We start from the raw sequence: 22,354 nt of genomic DNA, 5'->3' as shown, positions 1-22,354 counted from the left end.
GTAGTATAGTGGGTGACAACATCTGAAACAAACCCTTCCTCACATTTGCAGAAAGCCAACAGCTGGGTCTTGCAACACACGCATAGACCCACAATCAAGTCCAGCTTCTTGGGCGCATTCTTGGAGTTCTGAGTCTGGAGTGAGGCCCCAGAAAGCAAAGATTTAGTCACATTCAGAGACCCTAGTGCCAGTTACACCCAGAGCTGGTCACACTGCTCCTGAGAGAGTCCTTCTGATCAACCCCTAAGTCACAGTGTAAGATAGTACAGTAGGCAAGGTGCTTGTCTTGCCAATTGGGGTCCAATCCCTGGCATCCCATAAGGTCTCCCAAGACCCACCAGGAGTGATTCCTGAGTACAGAGCCAGAAATAAACCCTGAGCACCACAGTGTGTGGCCCCACACTCCCCTGTGAAAAGAAGAAAAATATTCGGGGCTGGAGCAAAAGCACAGCGGGTAGGGTGTGCCTTGCATGCCGCAGACCCGGGTTCAGTTCCCAGTATCTCATATGGTCCCCTGAGCATCGCCAGGGGTAATTCCTGAGTGCAGATCCAGGAGTAACCCCTGTGCATCGTCAGGTGTGACCCAAAAAGCAAATATATATATATATATATATATATATATATATATATATATATATATTCAAAATGTCTCTTGGCTTTGCCCACATTTATCTCTGTGGTTAGGGACCAAAGGCCCTCTGGCTTGTCCGTGCTGTTTGGAGAAAAACCCAGGATGTGTGAGTGCTGCCAAGAGCCAAGTAAATCTCAGCTACAAGGACACCTAAGTCACTCTGATTCATCAAGTCCCACCGCCCCATGCCAGCCCGGTTCCCGGGGGAAGGTCAGAGGGCAGGGTGTGCCCTGGAAGGGTGAGGAGAGCTGCCAATGGCAACAGCAGGGCCATCCAGCCCAGCCGGGGATTCTAGTTCTGGCTCTGGAAGTGGAGGCTATAGTTCCCCAGCATTGGATCTGGAGGTTGGGCTGGGAATAGACTAGAACCCACAGAGTTGCAGACTCCCAACAAGGTGAAGTACTCAGAAGAGATGCTTTCATGGAATGAGGGGACATATCCCTTCCTAGAAATATCTGCGGGAGACCAAACTATGTCTGAGCCTCAAGGCACCCGCAGCGAGAGAAGGACCTGAACCCAAGATGTGAAAGGAACCTTAGAGTGTACAGGTGCATATACTCACACACACAAACCTTCTCAAAAAAAGAATGTAGGGAGGCAGTGCAGAGTGGTGGGTATGCAGAGGATATTGCCACTGGCAGAGAGGAAGTCAAAATGAGAGTTGGCTGTGGCCGTGAGGGAACTTTGACAACAGCCTCCAGCAGACTGGCCATTGATACTGTATTGGACAGACCGGGTGTCCTGTCGGCACAAGAAAAAACTTGACCTCTGGGATTTGGGTATGTCAGCTCGCTAATTCAGTGTAACAAATCCTCCCAAAGTGGCTTAAAATAATAAGCATTTATTATCATTTCTGAGCCTACAGTTCAGCTGAACAGCTTCTGTATTGCCTGGAATCACGCTTGTGTCTACAGTCCGTTGAGTCTAGTCCGGATCTTTGCTGATCTTGGCGTGACTCTAACATGCGTGGTGCCTGCTAATTAATGGCTGCCCTCAGCGGGGAAGAAACTTGTGCCTGCTCACCCTCCCAGAGACTGATCTGAGCTCATTCACCTGACCACAGCAGCATTCAAAAGGGAAAGCAGAGGATCTGGAGAGATAGTACAGTAGGTAGGGCACTTTCCTTGCACGCAACAATACTGGTTCTATCCTCCACACTTCAAAGAGCCTCCCAAGTACCTCCCAGAGTGATGCCTGAGGGCAGAGGCAAGAGTAAGGCCTGAGTACAGCCATTTGTGGCCCCCAAACTAAAAACAAAACCGAAAGGCAAGCAGAATCAGAACAAAGGCCTTGGAGGTTCCCCATCTTCACAAATTCAAGGAATGGGGAAGCAGAGGCCTCTCAAGGGAAGGAGCTGTGAAGGATGTGGATTTGAGGGGCTGGAGCAATAGCACAGCGGGTAGGGCATTTGCCTTGCATGTGGCCGACCCAGGTTCGAGTCCCAGCACCCCCTGTGGTCCTCCAAGCACCAACAGGAATAACCCCTGTGCACCGCCGGTTGTGACCCAAAAAGAAAGTTTTAAAAAAAGGATGTGGATTCGGGGAGGTGGATTGGGGCCTTCTTTGCAATACCATTCTCCTGTTAAGGGCAATGGGGATCCTGGCATAAAATGGGCTAAACCTCAGGATTGGTTTTTGTCTGCTTGCTTTGTGCCACTTTGGTGCCACACCTGCATTGCTCAGGGCTTATTCATGGCTCTGCACTCAGAGATCACTCCTGGTGGGGCTCAAGGGATCATATGAGATGCCAGGGATGGAACTGGGTTAACTGCATGCAAGACAAACATGCTCTTTGCTGTACCATCACTCCAGGAAGTTTGGTTTCTTAAAAAGCAAACCCCAGGGGTCATCTTGGAGAAGGGATAGGGAGCATCCCCTCCCATGTCCCCCACCTGTGCCTACAGAAGCCCCAGCAACTATACCCATATCTCACAACCACTGGCATATTAGCTCATCTACTGACCCAGCTTTATAGACTGATGATTAAATCTGAAAAGAGATCAACTAGCAGCAGAACTTCATGGATACAGAAGTCTCAAGGCTAAGAACTCTGGGGTGCTCTCTGGAGGGGTAGTGGCAGAGTCCCTGCCCTCCAAAGCCCCAGCAGCCTCACTCATACCTCCACAGCTGCCACCATGCCAACAGCCTGACTCCACAGCCTCGTGACTGAACTCTGCAGAGATGCAACGGTCACAGTCCTCCCGTTGTTCATCAATTTGCTTGAGCGGGCCCAGTAACATCTCCATCGTGAGACTTGTTGTTACTGTGCTTGGCATATCGAATACATCACGGGTAGCTTGCCAGGCTTTGCCGTGAGGGCGAGATACCCTCGGTAGCTTGCCAGGCTCTTTGAGAGGGGCAGAGGAATCGAACTCGGGTCGGCCATGTTGGCTGCGTGCAAGGCAAACGCCCTACCGCTGTGCTATCGCTCCAACCCTTACTACCGAAAATTTCAGGTATGCCGGTCTATTGGCTGAGAACTCTGGGGTCTTCTTGGACTGTGGGGCAGACAATATCCCTGCCCTCCAACTTCCAGAAGCCCTGGCAGCCACACCCACATTCCACAACTGCCACTATGTAAACTCTCAGCCCAGCTAATATTCTAGAGTTTCCGTAGCAAATGCTGCTAAGGAGAAACTTCCAAACTCTATGCTACTTACATCCCAGTAGGAACACATCAAATTAGATGGGAATGTAGCAAGAAGCAGACTAAGCTCAGGAAACAAAAACATTAACTCAGGAAGCTCTCTAACAACAGCTCAGTAAACCCCCTCCCCCCTCTCACACACACAAGGATTCTACTTGCCCATAGTGAGATATAGCAATTTTCATAAATTTTCCTTTTAATAAAGAATTTTTTGGTAATTCCATTAGCCACTTAGTTGTAATAAGCAATATAAAATAAACTATTTTTGTTCCTGCTAAGGGGGCAGGCTTGGAGAAATGGGGACAAATGTGGAGGAAAGGTCACACTGGTGGTGGATAATGTTGAAATATTGAATGCCTGTAACAAATGTCTTGTGAGCAACTTTGTAAACCGTGGTGTTTAAATAAAGAGGAAAGTTTAAAGAAAAAATAATGGGTCAGAGCAATAGTACAGCAGGTACTATGGCCTGGCACAGGTACCATTACACTTGACTTGCACACAGCTGACATGTGTTCAATCCCCAGCACTCCATATGGTTCCCTGAGCACCATCTCAAGTGATCCCTGAGTGCAAAATCAAGAGTAACCCCTGAGCATTGCTAGGTGTAACCCAAAAACTATTTAAAAATAAACAGGATTTTAAGCATATCTCCTAACCACTCGCTGGTCGCTTTGAGGTCAGCCTCTCTACGCTTTTGCTCCCCGAGATCTTCCTCACCCACTGGAATCTAGACCAGGCAGGAATGTTGGACCAAGTTGCTGGGAACCCTGGAGGTCCTTCCTCCCTCTGACTCAAAGTGGGTACCAGAAGGAAGGTGGGAAGGAAGATCAAATGAGGGGAAGGCCTGGGCAGCTGGACATGTCCTTTACAGTGACAAGGACATATCAAAAAAGCACTAGAAACAAAATCCAATCTACCAGCTTTCTCCTCTTCTCCCCTCTTGCCAGCTCCTCCTGGATACCAAGCTCTGACTATGCTTCCTATAACCCATCACCAAGTCCTCCTCCCGAAAAATCCTTCAAATCCACTTTTCAAATTACCCCCAATTTCTAGCTTTCCAAGCCCTTTCCCTCTAATTCCACTTTGGAAACCTGCTCTAAAAGATTTGTTGTTACTGTGTCTGGCATATCAATTTAATTTCACAAAATAAATCTCTTTCTTAGGGTCAAGAAATCTGGGCAATATCATATCCAGCATCATAATAACACCAGGAGCCAGAGTCATAGTATAGGAGTTAAGGCTCTTGCTTTGCATGTGATGACTGTGTCATCTACAACCCTGGTTCAAATTTCTGGAACTATAAATGGTCCCAAGTACGGCCAGGAGTCACTTTTGAGGATAAAGTCAAGAATACCCTTTGAACACTGCTGAGTGTGGTATGCAAACCCATCCTCCCCCCATCAAAATGTAACAACACTAACAACTTCCATTTATTGAATATCTACTGTGTGCCAATTCCCAAGGTTAAGTATTTAATAGAGATTATCCTGGTACCTTTGGTTGTATATTACATGGGATGGCCAAAACAGTCTAGCTCCTGAGAGAGCTTATGAGGCCCTGGCTGAACGAGTTTGATGATGGGACCAGAGAGATGGAACAGGAGCATGCTTCTATTACAGCCAACCCACGTTCCATCCCTGGCATCCCATATGGTTCTCCCCACCCCCAGCTCCAGCAGGAATGATCCTTGAGTGCAGAGCCATGAGTAAGCCTTAAGCATAGCCAAGTGTGTCCCAAAAAAAAATCAAACAAAAATAAATTTTGATGAATAATATGCAATGCCCGTCATGGATATGAGACAGAACAGTGATAGCAGGGTAACGTCTGTCTTAGTCAGCTCTTGTTGCTATAACAAATGACCATAGACTGGGTGATTTCTACAATAAATGTTTCTGTCTCAGAGCTCCAGAGTCTGGTAAGTCCAAGACCAAGGTTCAGCGTCTGGTGAGAGTCTACTTCCTGTTCTTCGGGTGAGTGTCTCACTTCATCCTCCCGAGGTGGGGGCCGGGGAGGGAGGGCAATTTCTCACGTGTCTCCTCTTATCAGGGTGCCAATTCTGTCCCTGGGAGCTCCATCCTCATGACCTAACAAGCTTCCAAAGACCCCTCCAGTCACTTTGTCAAAAGGGCTAGGATTTCAAGATATGCAGGCTAGAAGAACACACACATACAATACTGGACTCAGTCTGTATGACTCGGTAACCTCAGCCTCGCCAAATTGCAGCCCTGGTGTTAACACCTGTTTTGCAGGGTGGTTACGAAACTTCAGTGAGCTCACGCTTCTACAGCAATTACTAGAGCACTTGTTCTAGAGTAAGTGTGAAATCCCTGTTGATGATTTTCATCATTAAGATTCTGGTGACTCAGGCCAAAACAGGAACTGTATGGCCCTAGGAGTGGAGCTAGGTGAAGCTGCTGGCTTTGAAAAAAGAAAAGAAAAGAACTCCACCCAGGAAGAGGTTAGGCTGCCCTGATTTCACTGAACAGACAAACCCATTAAACTCCTTGGGATTTGGGGACAACATGAAAAGCAAGGACTGCTCTTACTTCCAGTTTTCCTTCCTTCCTTCTTCCATCCTTCCTTCCTTCCTTCCTTCCTGCCTGCCTGCCTGCCTGCCTGCCTTCCTTTCTTGCTTGCTTCTTCTTCCTTCCTTCTTTTCTTTCTTCTTCCTTCTTCCTTCATACCTTCTTTCTTTCCTTCCTTCCTTCCTTTCTTCCTTTCTTTTTTCATTCTTTCTTTCCTTCTTCCTTCCTTCCTTCCTTCCTTTTCCTTCCTTTTTTCCTATTCTTTCTTCTTTGCCATATCTGGTGGTTCCCAGGGCTCTCCACCTCAAGGGTCACTCCTGGTGGGCTCAAGGGACCATATGAGATCCAGACTTCTTGCTTGCGACTGGCAAGGCCAGCACCTTACCCACTGACCATCTCTCCAAACTTTCCATTCTTTCTATCTGTAACTAGAGTTGATATTCTGATTGTCCTCTAGACCCGTCTTCTTCAACCTTTTATACCTGCTGGCAGGTACCTGGCCTGTGTACCATCCATGGACCAACATGTAGACCAACGGTTTCCAACCTGCAGATGGGCACTGGTCCGTGGACCAGAGTTTGAAGACCACTATTTTAGACTTGTCGGAGGTACATATATATCCTAGTTCTCTTGTCCCTCAGATGTGTGTCCTGCCCAGTCACCCAGACTTCCCCAGCAGCTCCAGTGACCTCCAGAGAGCTTCTTTTGAACACTCCTTGTTTAAGCTTCCTTTCCTCCTCTCCTGTCTCAATTCCAGAATGTCCTACCATAGACCTCGGGAGTTACTTTACAAATAAGCAACTTGAACTTGAATCCTTGTCTCAGTCTCTGCACCTGAGAGGAGGCAGCCGCAGAGCACCTCCCCCCATTTTGTGAGGTCCAACTCCACCAAGCGAGAGATTTTCTGGAAGGACCTCACCCCGTCTTGCCTCTATTTTACCACTTCCATTCTCCCGCATTAAAACAAAAGGATTCCTATAAAGAACCATGTTTCTCTCCTTCTACTCCTTATTCCCACGCTCACACTCTCCTGCAGAAGAGCTTGGACAGCTCTTGATCTGAGGATGGGGTCACACAAGGATTCCTCACCAACATCACCTCAGACCAACTGAAGCGTCTATGGAGCTGAAGGTGCACAACTGGGCACACATCTGAGGGGCAAGAGAACTAGGATATATATGTACTTCCCACAAGTCTAAAATAGTGGTCTTCAGACTCTGGTCCACAGACCATTGCCCGTCTGCAAGTTGGAAACCACTTGGTCTACATGCTGGTCCATGGATGGTACACAGACCAGGTGCCTGTCAGCAGGTAGAAAAGGTTGAAGAAGGCTGGCCTAAAGGACAATCAAGACATTAACTCTGGATACAGATAGAAAGAATGGAAGGGCTGGAGAGATGGTACAGTGGTTAGGGTGCAACTGTCACTAGGGCATCTGCCCAGGAGCAGTGGCCTTCTGCCTCACGTCTATAAGCAAGCCAGAGTCTCCTTCATAAAGTGATCTGAGGTTTTCTGTTTGTTTTGCATGTGAATGGGGTTGGGAGTGGGGTTTGGGCCACAGGGCCACTACTCCTGGCTCAGGGGTCACCCCTATAGGTGCTCAAGAGGACCCTACTCAGAGGTGGAAGTGGAACCGCGGTTGGCCATATACAAGTCAAGCACCTTAACCCCCGTATGCTCTCTGACCCAATGGTCTGCACTTTCTTTCTGTGTTAGATTCTAGCATGTGACTTATCTCTCGCTCAGCTCCTTCCTCCATCTGTACGAGGCTGTGTGCTGCATGTGGCCGCCTGTTTTCTGGATGGGGAAACTGAGAATCTAAATCATTGATTTTTCCCAGCTTCTCGGGCTCAGAAATGGAAAAAATGAAAATGTGTTTTTGTTCTTGTTTTTTACTGAGGGCCATACCCAGCAGTGCTCATGGGCTATTCCTGGCTCCATCCATGCACAGGGGCCACTCCTGGCATTGTTTGGGGGAACCATGCAGTGCTGGGGGTCGAACCTGCAATGTTTGCTTTGCGTGCATTGAGTTATCTCTCTGGCCCAGACTGAGGTTCTCAATCAGGTCTTCCGCACCCCACACCCCCATCAATTCATAGAGAAGGCAGTTGTGACCACCTTTAGCAAAGAGATCAACACTTCTCTTTTCTTCTGCTAACAGGCAACCCCATCCTGTGTTATCTTCCCCAAAGATGTGAGCTAGAAGACCCCGGAGGCCAGAGAGTAGCCGTCTGCCCCCTCCAGCAGCACCCCCCCTAATCCGGCAAATGAACCTCTCTTGGATGCAGATGCTGGTCCAGAGAGAGGGGTTCTCTGGAGCAGGCGCAACTGGGCAATCTTCTTCCCAACCTTCAAGTTCTGGAAAAATTCAGCAGAGACTTTGCCAAAGTGGTGAGTCAGCGCTCCCAGCAACAGCTGAGGGGCTGCAAATGGGGGCCTGGAGCTGGCGGCCAGGCTTGGCTCTCACGGACTCCCAAGGAACAACTCAAGGCTTGGAGTTTGTTCTTGCTGCACATCTGGTCTCCCGACGCTGGAAAATGCTGGGACTTCCTGCTCTGGAAAGTTTGGGGGATGGGATTCATAGACTCACCGTCTTGCCTCCTCCTTGGTGAGCCTTCAGCTGGACCCCAGCCCTGCCCCTATTGGAGGTACCCTGGCAGATGTGGGGGGTTTGGTAAAATGAGAGAGCAGTGAGGGAGGGTGGGTGTGTCAAGGCCATCAGGACCTCCAAAAGGCCCGATTTTCCTGTCATCTCCTGTCACTCCCTACATGCCCCAGCTGCAGACAGTAGAAGGATGATGTGGGCCCACTTTGAAATCACTAGACCTTGACTTTAAAATTCTGGGCTGACATGTCCTGGCAGAACTGACCCCTGAGCACAGAAACAAGATCAGGCATGGCCCTGGGTGCAGTCAGGTGTGGCCCCAAAACAAAAAATAGCAAAAATAAATAAACAAAATATTCATCCCTTTCTCACCAGTAAATTAATAATAATAACAATAATTATTATTGTCAAGAATCAGGGACACTGTCTCATTTGCCAAGGCATCAAAAATCAGATCGACTAGACACTTAATGAGATTTGGAAACGATCGCTGGGCTAGAGCCATTACCGACTGGATTCCATGGGATGTCAAAAGACCGCGTGACCACCCACCTACGACATGGTCAGACTTCTTCATCAAGACCCTAAACAATCAGTTTGAGGCTCTTTGTGTTTCTAGAATGAGCAGGTGCCTTTGGGCTACACTAGCACGCGACAGGGACAAATGGAGACGTTACTGGTGCCCGCTCAAGCAAATCGATGAGTAACGGGATGTCAAGTGATCAAGTGATCAATAATAATAATAATAATAATAATAATAATAATAATTCTGGGCTGGGGTACAGCTGGTAGGATGTTTGCCTTGAACATGGCCGACCCGGGTTTGATCTCCAGCAACCCATATGGTTCGGCAAGCACCACCAGGATTGATCCCTAAGCACAGAGCCAGAAGTAGGCCCTGAGCATTGCTGGGTATTGCCAAAAAAAAAAAAAATCCCTCCCCCAAAACTTAAAAGAATAAAATTCTGGGCTGGGGGCTGGAGAGAGTACAGGAGGTCAGCCTTGAAGGTGGCTGCAGTGGCTGCTACCCTAGTTCAAATCCCTGGCACTCCAGATGGTCCCCAGAGCAGCATCAGGGGTCATTCCTCAGCACAGAGCCAGGAATAGGCCCTAAGAACTGCCTAATGTAGCCCTCCCAATAAAAAAAAAAAAAGTAAAATAAAATTCTGAGCTTAAGGCTGGAGGGATAGTTTAGGGCATAAGGCACTTGTCTGGCACAGGGCCATTCCCAGTTTGATCCCAGCACCACATATGGTCCTCTGAACACTGCCAGGAGTGATCCCCGAGCAGAGAGCCAGGAATAGCTCCTGAACACAGTGCGTGTGACAAAAAAAAAAAATTCCTCCAATCCCAAATTACTATAACAAAATAAAATAAAATTGGGGGTCTCAAATTCATCCCTAAATCCCCACACAAACTCCTTCCATTTCACTCTCTAGAATCACATCGAAGGTGATTTGGGGGTCACACAATCTACTGAGGAAATGATCTCAGGAGAAGGAAAAAGGCAAGGAGGGGTGAAGGACACTGCAGGGGAAGATACTCAGAGTGATGGGGTCTCTGCTGTGAGTCTCATCCTACAGGGGGTGAAAGATCCAGAGTCGCCCCTACTTGAGCTAAGCAACCAGGCTTCTGTATTCTTGAATCCTTGAATCCACCAGTCATCCATCCAATTCTGGAAGAGAAGGGGAGGTGTCCCCAGGAGGGTCTGGATATAGGCCTCAGTGTCAAGGTCAAACCTCGAGACAGGTCACCCCTGTGAGTGTCCAGCACCAGGTGGCAGCAGCTAGGGTAGGGGGCAGTGACTTAGAAAAGAAACACTTCTCTCTCTCTTTCTCTCTCTCTCTCTCTCTCTCTCTCTCTTTCTCTCTCTCTCTCTTTCTCTCTCTCCCTTCTCCTCTCCTCTCTCTCCTAATACAGATACAAAGAGAACAAGAGGTGACAGGCCTAAGACTCAATGACATTTCCTCGAGATCATGGCCAAGGCCATGTACCCCAATCACAACTATAAGATTTAAGATTATGACTCTCCAAACCCCTCTTTGTTCTCTGAATTTAGGGGAACCAAGAAAAAAAAAAAAACACTCTCCCGACCTGTCTGGCACTCGTAGCCAGTTCCCCAAGCACCCTCTTCAGGGAGATACCCCCAACTCCCCATTAGACTCATCAACCCACCTCAGGATTCCTAAAGTGGTCAAGACATGGGGAGAATCGTCCCAGCGGTTCCTGGTGATCTTGCTTCAGAGTCCCGGAACCACCCAAAGGAACAGGAGAGGATGTGAGGGCCCCCAGAAACCTGGCCCATAATGTTCCCGATTTTCTTCCTGCCAGGATGGCTCCCAACCATTTCATAGTCATCTTTATGCCCCTTTCCCAGCCTCCACAGAAAACATCTCAGTCGGGCCCCAATGGCCTGCACGTAGTGACAGCCAAGAGCCTTAAAGAGCATGTAGCCTTCCCATCACCTTCATTCCTCACTTTGGGCTTCCAGAACTATGAGAAGGCAAGTTTCTGTGGTTGCAAGTTCAGGAATACTTTGTTGGGGCAGTCCTTGGAGACGAATGCTGCCGGTTTCCAGGTCACTGCAGCCATCTGTCAAAGCACCAACAGTTAGGTTTCCGAGGGAAACCGGAAGTGGGTGGCCAGGCCTTGTCTCCATGTGCTCTCCAGGTTCTCTAAGGGCAGCCAGTCGCTCAGCCTGGCCCATCCTCCACCTGCCACCACCACACACACATCAGGAAGCAGAGCTCAGGGACGATGAGCGACTCACCCGAGGTCACATAGTTGGCAAGAGGCCGGGGGCCCACAGGTGAACTCAGCTGGGATTTGAAAGCCCATACCTGACACGTGGGCCCCCAGGCTAACCCCACCTGAGGCCAGGCTGGCAGGTTCCTCCTCCGAATGCCATCCCTGCTGCTCACCTCCACGAGGCTGGGCTGCTCCAGGCCGTGAGTCAGTGTTTTACAAGGCTCTAAATGGGCTGACTACCCGATAACCTGATTATGCAAAAAGCCACATGTAAAACTCCTGTCTTTATAACCACATAATTTATAAGGAAATGGTTCTACCTTCTCCTTAGGCCTTTGGCTGCCTGCCCTTCAGGAAGGTTCCAAGGAGCATCCCAGGCCAAAGCTGGGGACTGAGAGAAGGGCTCCCTCCAATCCAGCCCTGCTCTGGTCCCAGAGAACCAAGACAGTCCATCCTCCCCCCAGTCCTCCCCACAGAAGAGACCTGAGGAGGAGGGAGGCATGTTAGGCAGAGCTGGGGGAAGCAGGATAAGAAGGTGTGCATGTGGCAGGGAGGCCCATGGCCCGTCAGCTGGGCCTGCTGCTCAGAAGCTGGGACAAAGACAGAATTCAGCAGATGAAGCAGGAATCCGCCCCTCCGTCTGGCCACACCAGCCCCACAGTCCCTCCCAGTGAGGCTGGGTCCAAATTAGATCAGTGGCCAAGGCCGGCCAACCCACTAGGCAGCTGTTCACTCCCTTCCCTCCACCGGCTCCTCCTCGGGTTTTCTGGGTGAGGCGCCTCATTTTCTCTCAGATCCTCTCTGATCTGTGTCTCCAGCCCAGTTTCTTCCTTCCTCCCAGTGCCCTGGAGAAGCATCTCTTACACGCCAGGCACAGAACTGAACAAGACCAAACCGCTCCTCCCTCTCTGAATAGACGAGCTCATCTCCCATCCTCATCTTCCTCCTCTGCCTCAATCCCTCTGCCACCCAGTAGCTTCCTCTCTGCCACACCCGGTCAGCCCATTCCCAGGACTTCACATGTCCACCCACTGGGAGTGACTATGTGTCCTGGCGTTGCCCTCTGTAGCTCACCAGTTCCTAGACATTTCAATAGTTAACTCCTCTGTTTCATTTGTTTCTGTTCTTTTTTAAAAGATGGGGGGGGGGTGAGGGGGGAGGCTGGAGTGATAGCACAGCAGGTAGGATGTTTGCCTTGCACATGGCCGACCCGGGTTCGATTCCCAGCATCCCATGTGGTTCACCTGAGCACTGCCAGGAGTAATTCCTGAGTGCAGAGCCAGGAGTGAGCCCTGTGCATCACTGGGTGTGATCCTCCCCTCCCAAAAAAAGATAAAATACGGGGTGGGGGGAGGTACAGAGAAATAGTACCATGGTTAAAGCACTTGCCTTGCACGTGGCTGACCCCCCCCCCCCCCGTTTGATCCCTGACACCACCTGGATTGCCCCAAGCAACCCCAGGCCTAGAGGGCCCCATCTTCTGACCCTCTCCTGAAACCACCTGCCTGATTGGCCAAGAATTGCCAGGCGGGGCCTCCGAGTCTCCTGAGCACTTCCTGGGAAGGTGTAGAGATAGTACAAAGATCATAGCACTTGCCTTGCATGTGGTGTGGCTGCAACGCAGGTGTGATCCTTAGCACCCGTTTGGTTCCCAGAGCACCGCCAAGCATGAACCCTGAGTACAAAGCCAGGTGTGACCCCTGAGCAGTGAATGTGGCTCCACCTATCAGGGGGGATTTGATAGAATTGAATTCCCTTTCTCCCCAACTTTGTTCTTTTCCTGCTGAGCTCTTGCTGTGTGCCAGACCCGTCCTATGTGCCAAATCCTTTACATAGGTAAACTTGTTTAATCCTTCATATCATCCCAGAAATAGCCAGGATGATGCTCTTAGTAGTTCCTGGTCCTTCCTTCTCTCCCTATGTTCTGGTTCTCTGTGGATAGAACCTTTTTTTCCCCAGACCCCCGATTTAAGTTTTTTGATGCTTTGGTCAATGAAATATGCACAGAAGCAGAATGCCAAAAGGCTTAAGAAGACATCCAGTGTTTCCACTTGCCACTCAGACTTGCAACCTTTGCCAGGGAAAGAACATGCCCTGGAGAGTTGCTGGTGCAGACCGTGGGACAGGCATTAGCACTATCTGCAGCTTGAAGCCAAGCCCAGCAGGATCCCAGTCAGCCACAGACTTGAGAGGGAGAAAAATGCCATAGCTACTGGCCACTAGGCCTGAGGGTGTTTGTTACACAGCATTAGCCTACCAATTGCTGCATAGTCAACTGTCATTTCCCTTTTTTGTCCTCACAAGGAAACTGAGAACTATAGAGCACATTTGACTTCCTGCCCTCTTTCCAAAAATAATAATAATAATAATTATAGTATTACTGGGCCCGCTTGAGCAAATCGATGAACAATAGGAGGACAGTGACAATAATAATAATTAACTCAACCTGTGAGGCGAGGGCATCAGCAGTCTCATGGCGCCTTCAGACTTCCAGATACCCCAAAATTGCTGCTGTGCCTTTGGCCAGACCCCAAAAACTTGGGGCAAAGTTTACCAAGAAAGTAAATGGCCAAAAGTTAGGTATGTGGGAAACACACCCACAAACCACCTCTGGCTCAGCTATATAATTGGAGGCAAGGCCTCTTTGGTTCCTGATTCAACTGCTTAATGGACATGATCCCAGAGACTCAGAAACGAATCTCAGAACCCAGTGGCTTTAGGTAGAAATGCATCTGGTCTCTGCAGTAGGCTACCGGTGCTGGGCCAACCCAGGTGGGAATAGGTTTTGTGCCTTGGCCTACTCCCCCTGGCGGCCCAGCGGCCGCCATCCGTCTGAGGCCACTGGATAGTCACATTTGGGCCCCCAGTGACGAGACACACAGGGCCTCATGGGATGAGGGTGGAGCCGGGCTTGTCCTCCCCACCCCAACGAGACCCCAAGTCATCGCCCACGAATGGCCTCTCTGGCTCCTGATCAAGCTGCTTAACGGCCATGATCCCAGAGACTCAGAAACAAATCTCAAAACCCAGTGGCGTTTGGCAGAAATGCATTCGGACTCCACAGTACGTTACTGTCGCGGGGCCACCCCAGGGAGGAAAGGGTGTTGTCCCTCCACCTGCTCCCTCTTGGCGACTTGGTGGCTGTCATCCTCCAGAGGCCATTGGACAGTCAGGCTTGGGCCCGCAGTGACGAAACTTGTTGGGTCTCACGGGATGGGGGGGAGGTGGAACCAGGCCTGTCCTCCCCACCCTAACGAGACCCCAAGTCATCGCCCACAAACGGCCTCTCTGGCTCCTCATCGAGCTGCTCAACGGCCTTGATCCCAGAGACTCAGAAACAGATCTCGAAACCCAGCGGCTTTTGTCAGAAATGTGTCCGGACACCGCAGTAGGTTACTGTCACCGGGCCACCCCAGGGGGGAATGGGTACTGTCCCTTCGCCTGCTCCCTCTTGGCGACGTGGTGGCTGTCATCCTCCAGAGGCCATTGGACAGTCAGGCTTGGGCCCGCAGTGACGAAACTTGTTAGGTCTCTCGTGATGGGGGGGGAGGTGGAGCCGGGCCTGTCTTCCACACCCCAATGAGACCCCAAGTCATCGCCCACGAATGGCCTCTTTGGCTCCTCATCAAGCTGCTCAACGGCCATGATCCCAGAGACTCAGGAGCAGATCTCGAAACCCAGTGGCTTTTGGCAGAAATCCCTCCAGATTTAAATGTTAAAATTTCAGAACTTCAAAACCACATGGCCCTACTGCAGCCACACGACATCTTATGTTATTCATAACCAGCAATAGAACACAAATTATCTATTGTTGCCTTTTCAGCAGATCTGAGTGTTGGGGTAAAATCTTAAATAATGGTGGCTCTGGTGTCGAAATAGTGAATGTGATCAAAGTAGAGAGAGAGTAATGTAGAAATCATCTGCCCCACAGGCAGGGGGAGGGTGTGGGATGGGGGTATACTGGGATTTTTGGTGGTGGAGAATGGGCACTGGTGAAGGTACGGGTGTTTCATTGTATGACTGAGACTTAGACCCAAAAGCTTTGTAACTGCTCTCATGGTGATTCAATAAATAAAATTATAAAAAATGGAAAAAGAAAAAAAAAGTAAGGTGGAGTTCATGCACAATTCAATCAGCTAATCAGTGGCTGAATAAATAGCAGTACTCCTACAAAAAAAATAATAATAATTAACTCAGGGGTCCCCTGGAAATATTTCTTCTTGAATAAAGCAAGCAAACAGGAGCAGAGAGATAATAATAATAAATGACCTAATAAGGCATTTGCTTTGCATGTTACTGGCACTGCCAGGTATGGCCCAAACCTCCACCAAAAAATATGGAATAAGTGAAAAAATGAAGGTCCCCCCACAATTATGCCTTGGGCATAAATTACTATTTAGATCGTTTATCTAGCTTATCTAGATTGTTCCACCACCCCACACCCCACCCCCGCCCTGGTGGGGTTGGGGGTAACACTTAATTTGGGAAATACTGCCTAGCAGTTGGTTAAGTAACTTTTCTAAGATTTCTAATCAGTAAGGGATGATACAGCATACAAGTCAAGCAATCTGGCTTTAAATCCCACTACTCTATATTGATTCACATTAGTCTTAAGAATCATACACACACGTGGTTTTATCCTTTTTGGTTTTCTTCACTTTGTATTATTTTTGTATGTGCACACACAAATATATATACACAAATAAACATCAGTGCTTATACATAATATCCATACACATTACACATAGGTGTGAATAACACAAATTATTTTGTATCCCACCCGCACGGGCAGAGCCTGGCAAGCTTCCCGTGGCATATTCGATATGCCAAAAACAGTAATGATAACAGGTCTCATACCCCTCATCCTGAACGAGCCTCCAATCGTTGGGAAAGACAAGTAAGGAGAGGCTACTAAAATCCAATACACTGACAGTGATACAGTGATTTTGTATGTTTTTTGGGGGGGTGAGGTGCTGTTAGGGCCACACCTGACTGTGCTTAGGGCTTACCCCTGGCTCTGTGCTCAGGAATTACTCAGGAATTACTCCTAGTGGGCATAGAGGACCCATATGAGGTGCCAGGGATGGAACCTAGGTCAGCTGGATGCAAGGCAAACATGTGACCCGCTGTTCTATCTCTCTAAACCTGCGCACATTTCTAAACTTTATATAACTGGAATCCTTATGCAGATAGTATGTGCCATGCTTTTTCCCCTGAACGTTTTGCTGTTAGTTATTTCCCATACTTGTAACTTATTTCACTGCACTTTTTTGCTGCACTGCCTTACAGGAATGTATCCACCTTCTTAGTAGAAGGACATTTTGTGGGTCTTGGGTTTGGGATCTTTCAAATTAAACTCCTGCAATGGACATTCTTTTCCTCCAGCACCTGCAAACATTGCCCACGGCAGATGTCAGGAGCTAGAATTTCCAGGTCATAGGGCATGTGTGACTCTCACTCTAAAAGATATAACCAAATTGTTCTCCAGAGATTTATACTGGTTTGCCTCCAGCTGGCTGTGAGATTATCTCCTACTTCAGAGTCTTGCCTTTGTGAATGCCACTGGTGTCTCCCATAGGTTCCTTTTGCCAGCTGGCACCCCTGGGCCCAGCTGCTGTGTGTGTCAGCTGCTAAGTCTCCCAGATGCCCTCACTGCAAAGTTACGCATGGCCATGGGAATCTCACATCTTATACCCTCTGCATCCTTCCAGACTCACAATGGGCCTTTGTCTTTTTTTTTTGCAGGTGGGGGGAGTTTTGGGGGGTGCCCAGGGTATTAAAACAGAGTATGTGCTCCTATATCACTCCTGATGGTGCCGGGATCAAACAGGAACTGTTTGCATGCAAGGCAAGTGCCTTAACCTCTGTGTTATCTCTCCAGTCTTGTTTAGTTTACTTTCAGGTCACAGCCTGTGGTGCTAGCGGTTCCCACAGTTCAATGCTCTGGAGTTGCTCCCAGCAGTCTCAGGGGACCAGGAGGTGCTGGAGATTGAATCTGAGCCTCCTTCAAAGCATGCATGCACTGGGGGAGGGGGTTGCTAAAATAATACATAGATAATTAAGGTGCTTGCCTTATACACAAAGTATATGCTCAGTCTATTGAGCCCTGTCCAGGCCAATCTTTTTAAAGAAAAGATGGAAACACAAGAAGGAGTCCACAGTCACTATCTCTTCTCCTCTTGGTTCTCCCACGCTCCAAAGCAGAGGAAGACATTGGGAAATGAAAGAGGAGACAGAAAGGAAAAGAGGGAGAGCCCCCAAGGAGACAAGCAATGCCTCCGCGGGTGGAGGGACAGAGCTACCCAGCCATCCATCTGTAGCAGTAGGAGGCGTGGGGGGATGCACAGGCTAGGAGGTGGGCAGAGGGGCGGAATGCACAGCCTTGCCCGCTGAGATCAGCCTTTCTCCCTCGCCATCCACTCCCCCACTCCCTCCTCCATCCTCTGTGGCTGAGCAACTTCGCTCTAGGTTTGTGGCACCCTGCAGTAAATGTTACCTCGTGTCTTCAGCAGCCCAGGGCTGATTACCTGCATTCATGGGTGAAAGGCACTGGCTGAGCACAGAGACTTCCTGACTGAGGACAAAGCCTGTAGGAAAGTTGCAAATTGTTTCTTCTTCCCCTACCTGTTAGCAAGCTGTCACTCTCACCAGGCCCACCCACCCGCCACTTTCCACGGAAAACCATGGCCCCATTTCCCATAATAGACCTAGTTTCTCTTTCTTTTTCCCTCCACAGTGTCAGAGCCCCGCCTCCACCCTCTCTGTAGTCCTGGACACCAGGGGAGGGCTGTCACCCTCTCAGCCTCAAAGCCAAGGCAGTTCCGAGCTGAGAGCTCACGCTCTCCCTCTGTTTTGACCTCCCACACACGTGCCTTGCAGCCTCCAAAGCTCTCTGTAAAGGACCCAGGAGATAGCACAGCTATCTAGTACAGGGTAGGGCACTTGCCCTGCACCTTGACCACTGAGGTCGATCCTTGGCACCACATCTGGTCCCCTGAGCACTGCCAAGAGAGATCCCTGAGCACAGAGTCGGGAGTAAGCCCTGAGCACCTCTGGGTGTGTCCCCAGTATTCCCCCTCCAACAAATAAACAAATGCTGCAAAAATCTTTAATTTCTACCTCAGCCTGCTTCTCTGCAGTACCACCCACGTGTGGGCTACTTTCTCAGAAATATATCACACCCTCAGGCCCTCCTTATGCTGCCTCCTGTCATTGCCACCCTCATGTGACCCTGACCACTCCCTTCCCTCAGATACACACAAACACACACACACACTTACACATACCTCTACATATATACCCACATGCACATACACACAGACTCATGCTCATAAACATCTACATATACACCCACATGTACATACACATGTATACTCACATACATGCACCTCTACAGATATACCCATGTGCACATACACACATATAATCACACACACATCTATAGCTACATCCACGTGCACATACACATATATACTCATACACATGCACCTCTACATATACATCCACATGCACATTTACACATATCCTCACACACACACACACACACACACACACACACACACCTCTACAGATACACCCATAAACACACACATGTATACTCACATACTATATGTGGTTATATATATATATGTATACACACACCCACGAATTGGCTACCTTCCCCTTCCTCACAGCACTGGTTTCTCAGGGTAGATATTGCCAACTCCCGGCCCCTTCATTCTGGATCCTTGACTGCGAGCACTAAGGTAGGCGGAATAATGCACTCTCCCCCAACATGGCCAGAGTCTGTTGAATTGTCCCCTCATAAGGCATAAGGGACTTTGTGTGTGGCCAAACCTGGCCCTCCACCACACACACACACACACACACACACACACACACCTTGGAAAGTGGGTCAGGGGTCTCTAATTTGGAAGGATCTTGAGATGGAGAGATTATCTTGGATTATCAGGGTTGGTTTTATCTGTGAGGTCATGAAGATCTTCAGGAAGGAAAGGGGGAAGGAAGAGAACCAGAGACAGAGAAATAATGATAGATGCAGAAGAGAGAAAGAGAAAGAAATATTAAAGGATTATATACTCCTAACTTTGAAGATGAAGGAAGAGACCACGAGCCAAGGAATATGTGAGGCTTGAGAAGTCGAAAAAAGCAAAATAACAGGAGACAAAGCCTTAGACGAAGCACAGAACCGATTTTCAGACAACACTTTGATTTTCAGTACAGTGAGACCCATTTTGGAAACTGATCTCTGGCACTCTGATATAGTAAATGTGTGTGTGTGTGTGTGTGTGCGTGTGTGTGTGTGCGTGTGTGTGTGTGTGTGTGTGCTTAATAGGTTGCTTTCCAATGACTCTCAGAATTCTAGAAGCTACTCCCAGTAACAGTGAGCTGGCTGGTATAAGCCTAAGGGTTTGGAACTTGAGGCACTTGGCCAGGCCTGTCAGTGCTGGAGGTCAGTAGGGTTAGACCTGGAAGTGCAGGAGGGAAGAGGGGACAGCTAGAGAGGATTCCCAGTGTTAGGCATGGAATTCAGAAGTACACATGCAAGAGCATATGGTCCACCACTTTGAGCTACCTCCCCAGTCCCAAATGTGTGTTGTTTTAAGCTAACTAGTTACAGCAGGCATAGGAAACTAACATAGGCATCCATTAGTCCTGACCCTGGAATTTGGCAGTGCACCACCTGGGTAACTGTTCATGGCAATCCTGTTTGGCCCTGCCATGCATCAAGTCTTTGCTGAAGTTGTTGTCTGTGACTGAAAGATGATGGTGCTCTTTAGCAGTGGCCTCGGTGTTGGATGCAAGTAGTTACAATAAGAGATGATGCTGACAGAGGAGTAGGGAGACTGGACATGAAGGGGAGTCACAGTGCATTATCAAGGCCAGATAGATAGCACAAGGTGTTTTCCTAGTATGTGGCTGTGGCTGAGACCCTGGTTCAAACTCCAACACCACATATGGTACCCAAAGTACTACCAGGCATGTCCACTGATCACTGCTGAGTGTGCTCCTCCCAAAAAAGAGTACCTTATCAATTAACTACCAGTGAGGCCGCTAAACCTCCATTCCCAGAGTAACTCTGGAAACCTAAATAGAATATTGTCTCAGTGTGAGCCCCTCCCCATCATCTCCTGACCTTAAGAGGATCAGAAGTTGGAATATTTATGCACGTTCTAAGGTGAGGGCTGCACAGGGGTGGCGAGGCGGGTGGTGTGGGAGGCACGCTCTGCTCTCTGATCAGTACACACAGAACCTTCGTCATGCTCTGAAGAAAGCCCTCCAGCAAATAGACATGGATCCCAGCCGCAAGCACTGGGCAGCAGTGAGTTCCTCTGTAAGCTGAAGGCCTGTGTGGTCAACAGGGCACTCCTGCAGAAAGAGGGTCCCCTCATTTCCTTGTCCTCTGTACTCTCTTGGTTAAAGTGAGAAGATGATGACCTTCGGGTGCTGGCTGGTACTTCTGAAGGATTCTATAGAATGTTTCTTGATTTGGGGTTACCTGATGTTTTGGCATGATTAGGTTGAAAGCACCCCCACCACTAAGGGGCCAAAGAGATAGCACAATGGGTATGACACTTGCCTTTCATACAGTTGACCTGGGTCCCATCCCCAACAGTCCATATGGTCCCCCAAGGCCTGTCAGAAGTGTTCCCTGATCACAGAGTGAGGAGAGAGCCCTGAGCACTTGCACTTCCAAAAATGGCCTCAAGACAAAAGAAAACAAAACAAACAAGAAAAAAAAAAACACAGAACAAGCACAACTGTGCCCTTAGCATGCCATCTCAGGGCTATGTGATGCAAAGACAGTATTGCTGGTGGTCAAAGGCCCATGCCTGTGGCTGAAGTTGGGTCTGCTGGGGACCTCTTTTACATTTTTCCTTAATAATTAACCAATATCCTGGGGAGAAACACTGAGTTTTTGTTTCTTATCAAATTGTTTGCTCACCAACATTGGCAACTCTCAGTGCAACCTCTCTTCCTGTTGGGCTTGCCCAGTGCTCATTTTCAATTGTCTCCTCTCTAGGCCTCATGGACAATTCTTCTGCACTGCCATTTCCCCACTAGCAAGTAGGAATAAGACATTTGTCCATCGTCAAAGGTCACTGTGAGGTGGATGAACACATAGGAAAGTGTACGCCACAAGTATAATGTGCTCCTAACCCAGCAGCACTCACAGAGAAATGGAGCTGTTTCCTCTGAGCTCAGCCCCTGTGCCAGCCTTTCTTGACTTGCTCACTGGTCCACTGCAAGCAAGGATGGGATGCCTCGGTCACTGTTGAGAAGGAGACTGGAGTAAGCCTGGCCCACACCTCTGGGATGCATACCCTGCAGTGGGCTAAGGAAGTGTGACCCCAAGGTTGCTATTAACCTCCCATCTGCTGGGCCTTGTCAGGTGAGCCAAAGGCAACTGTGAAAGCAAGAGACTCTTCCTGATTCAGTGGAAGGAGAAGAGATGGAGAAAGAAAAAGCTTTGCCAGGAATTGGTCTCCTCTTACCCTCAGAGATGAAAAGGATTCTGGAGAGCAGAAAGGCAGGGGTTGGGGACAAGCTCACACTCCTGTCTGTCTCTCACCCCTGTCCTTAAAGTCACAGGCTAATGTCTTCCTGGGTGACCACTTGCAATCCTTAGTTACCCAGGTGACCAAAGGAATCGTTCCAAAGTACCAATTATAGGGGCCAGAGAGATAGCTCAATGAGCCGAGTATGTGCTTAGCATGTGGGAGGCTTGGGCTTGAGACATAGCATCACATGGTCTCTGGCTGGGAGTAGATCCAAAACCAAAGTTCTAATTTTAGTTCATGTAGGGGGAAGGGAGGTTTATTTGTTTTTGTTTCGTTTTGTTTTGTTTGGGTGCCACACCAGGCAATGTCCAGGGTTTACTCCTGGTTTTGCACTAAGGAACCATTCCTGGAGGTGCTCAGGGGACCAGATGAGATGTTGAGGATTGAACCTGGGTCAATTGCATGCAAGGCAACTTCCCTACCTGCTGTACTATCTCTCCAGCCCTCTAATTTTAGTTTTGGCTTTTGGTAGTTTTGTGTAGCCTGTGGCCCATTTCTCAATCACCCAGCAGTGAGAACACAATAAACTCATTGCCATGGGAAAAATGAAGCAGAGGGAAATAGGGGTTTCTGCCCTCTTTTAAATGGTTTTAGTTATATAGAATATATGCTCAAATGTGGTTTTAAAGGATTTTT

This window comes from Sorex fumeus, unplaced genomic scaffold (assembly GCF_029834395.1).
Source record: "Sorex fumeus unplaced genomic scaffold, SorFum_2.1 ptg000044l, whole genome shotgun sequence".
Classification (NCBI taxonomy): Eukaryota; Metazoa; Chordata; class Mammalia; order Eulipotyphla; family Soricidae; genus Sorex; species Sorex fumeus.
This window is presented reverse-complemented; position numbering follows the sequence as displayed.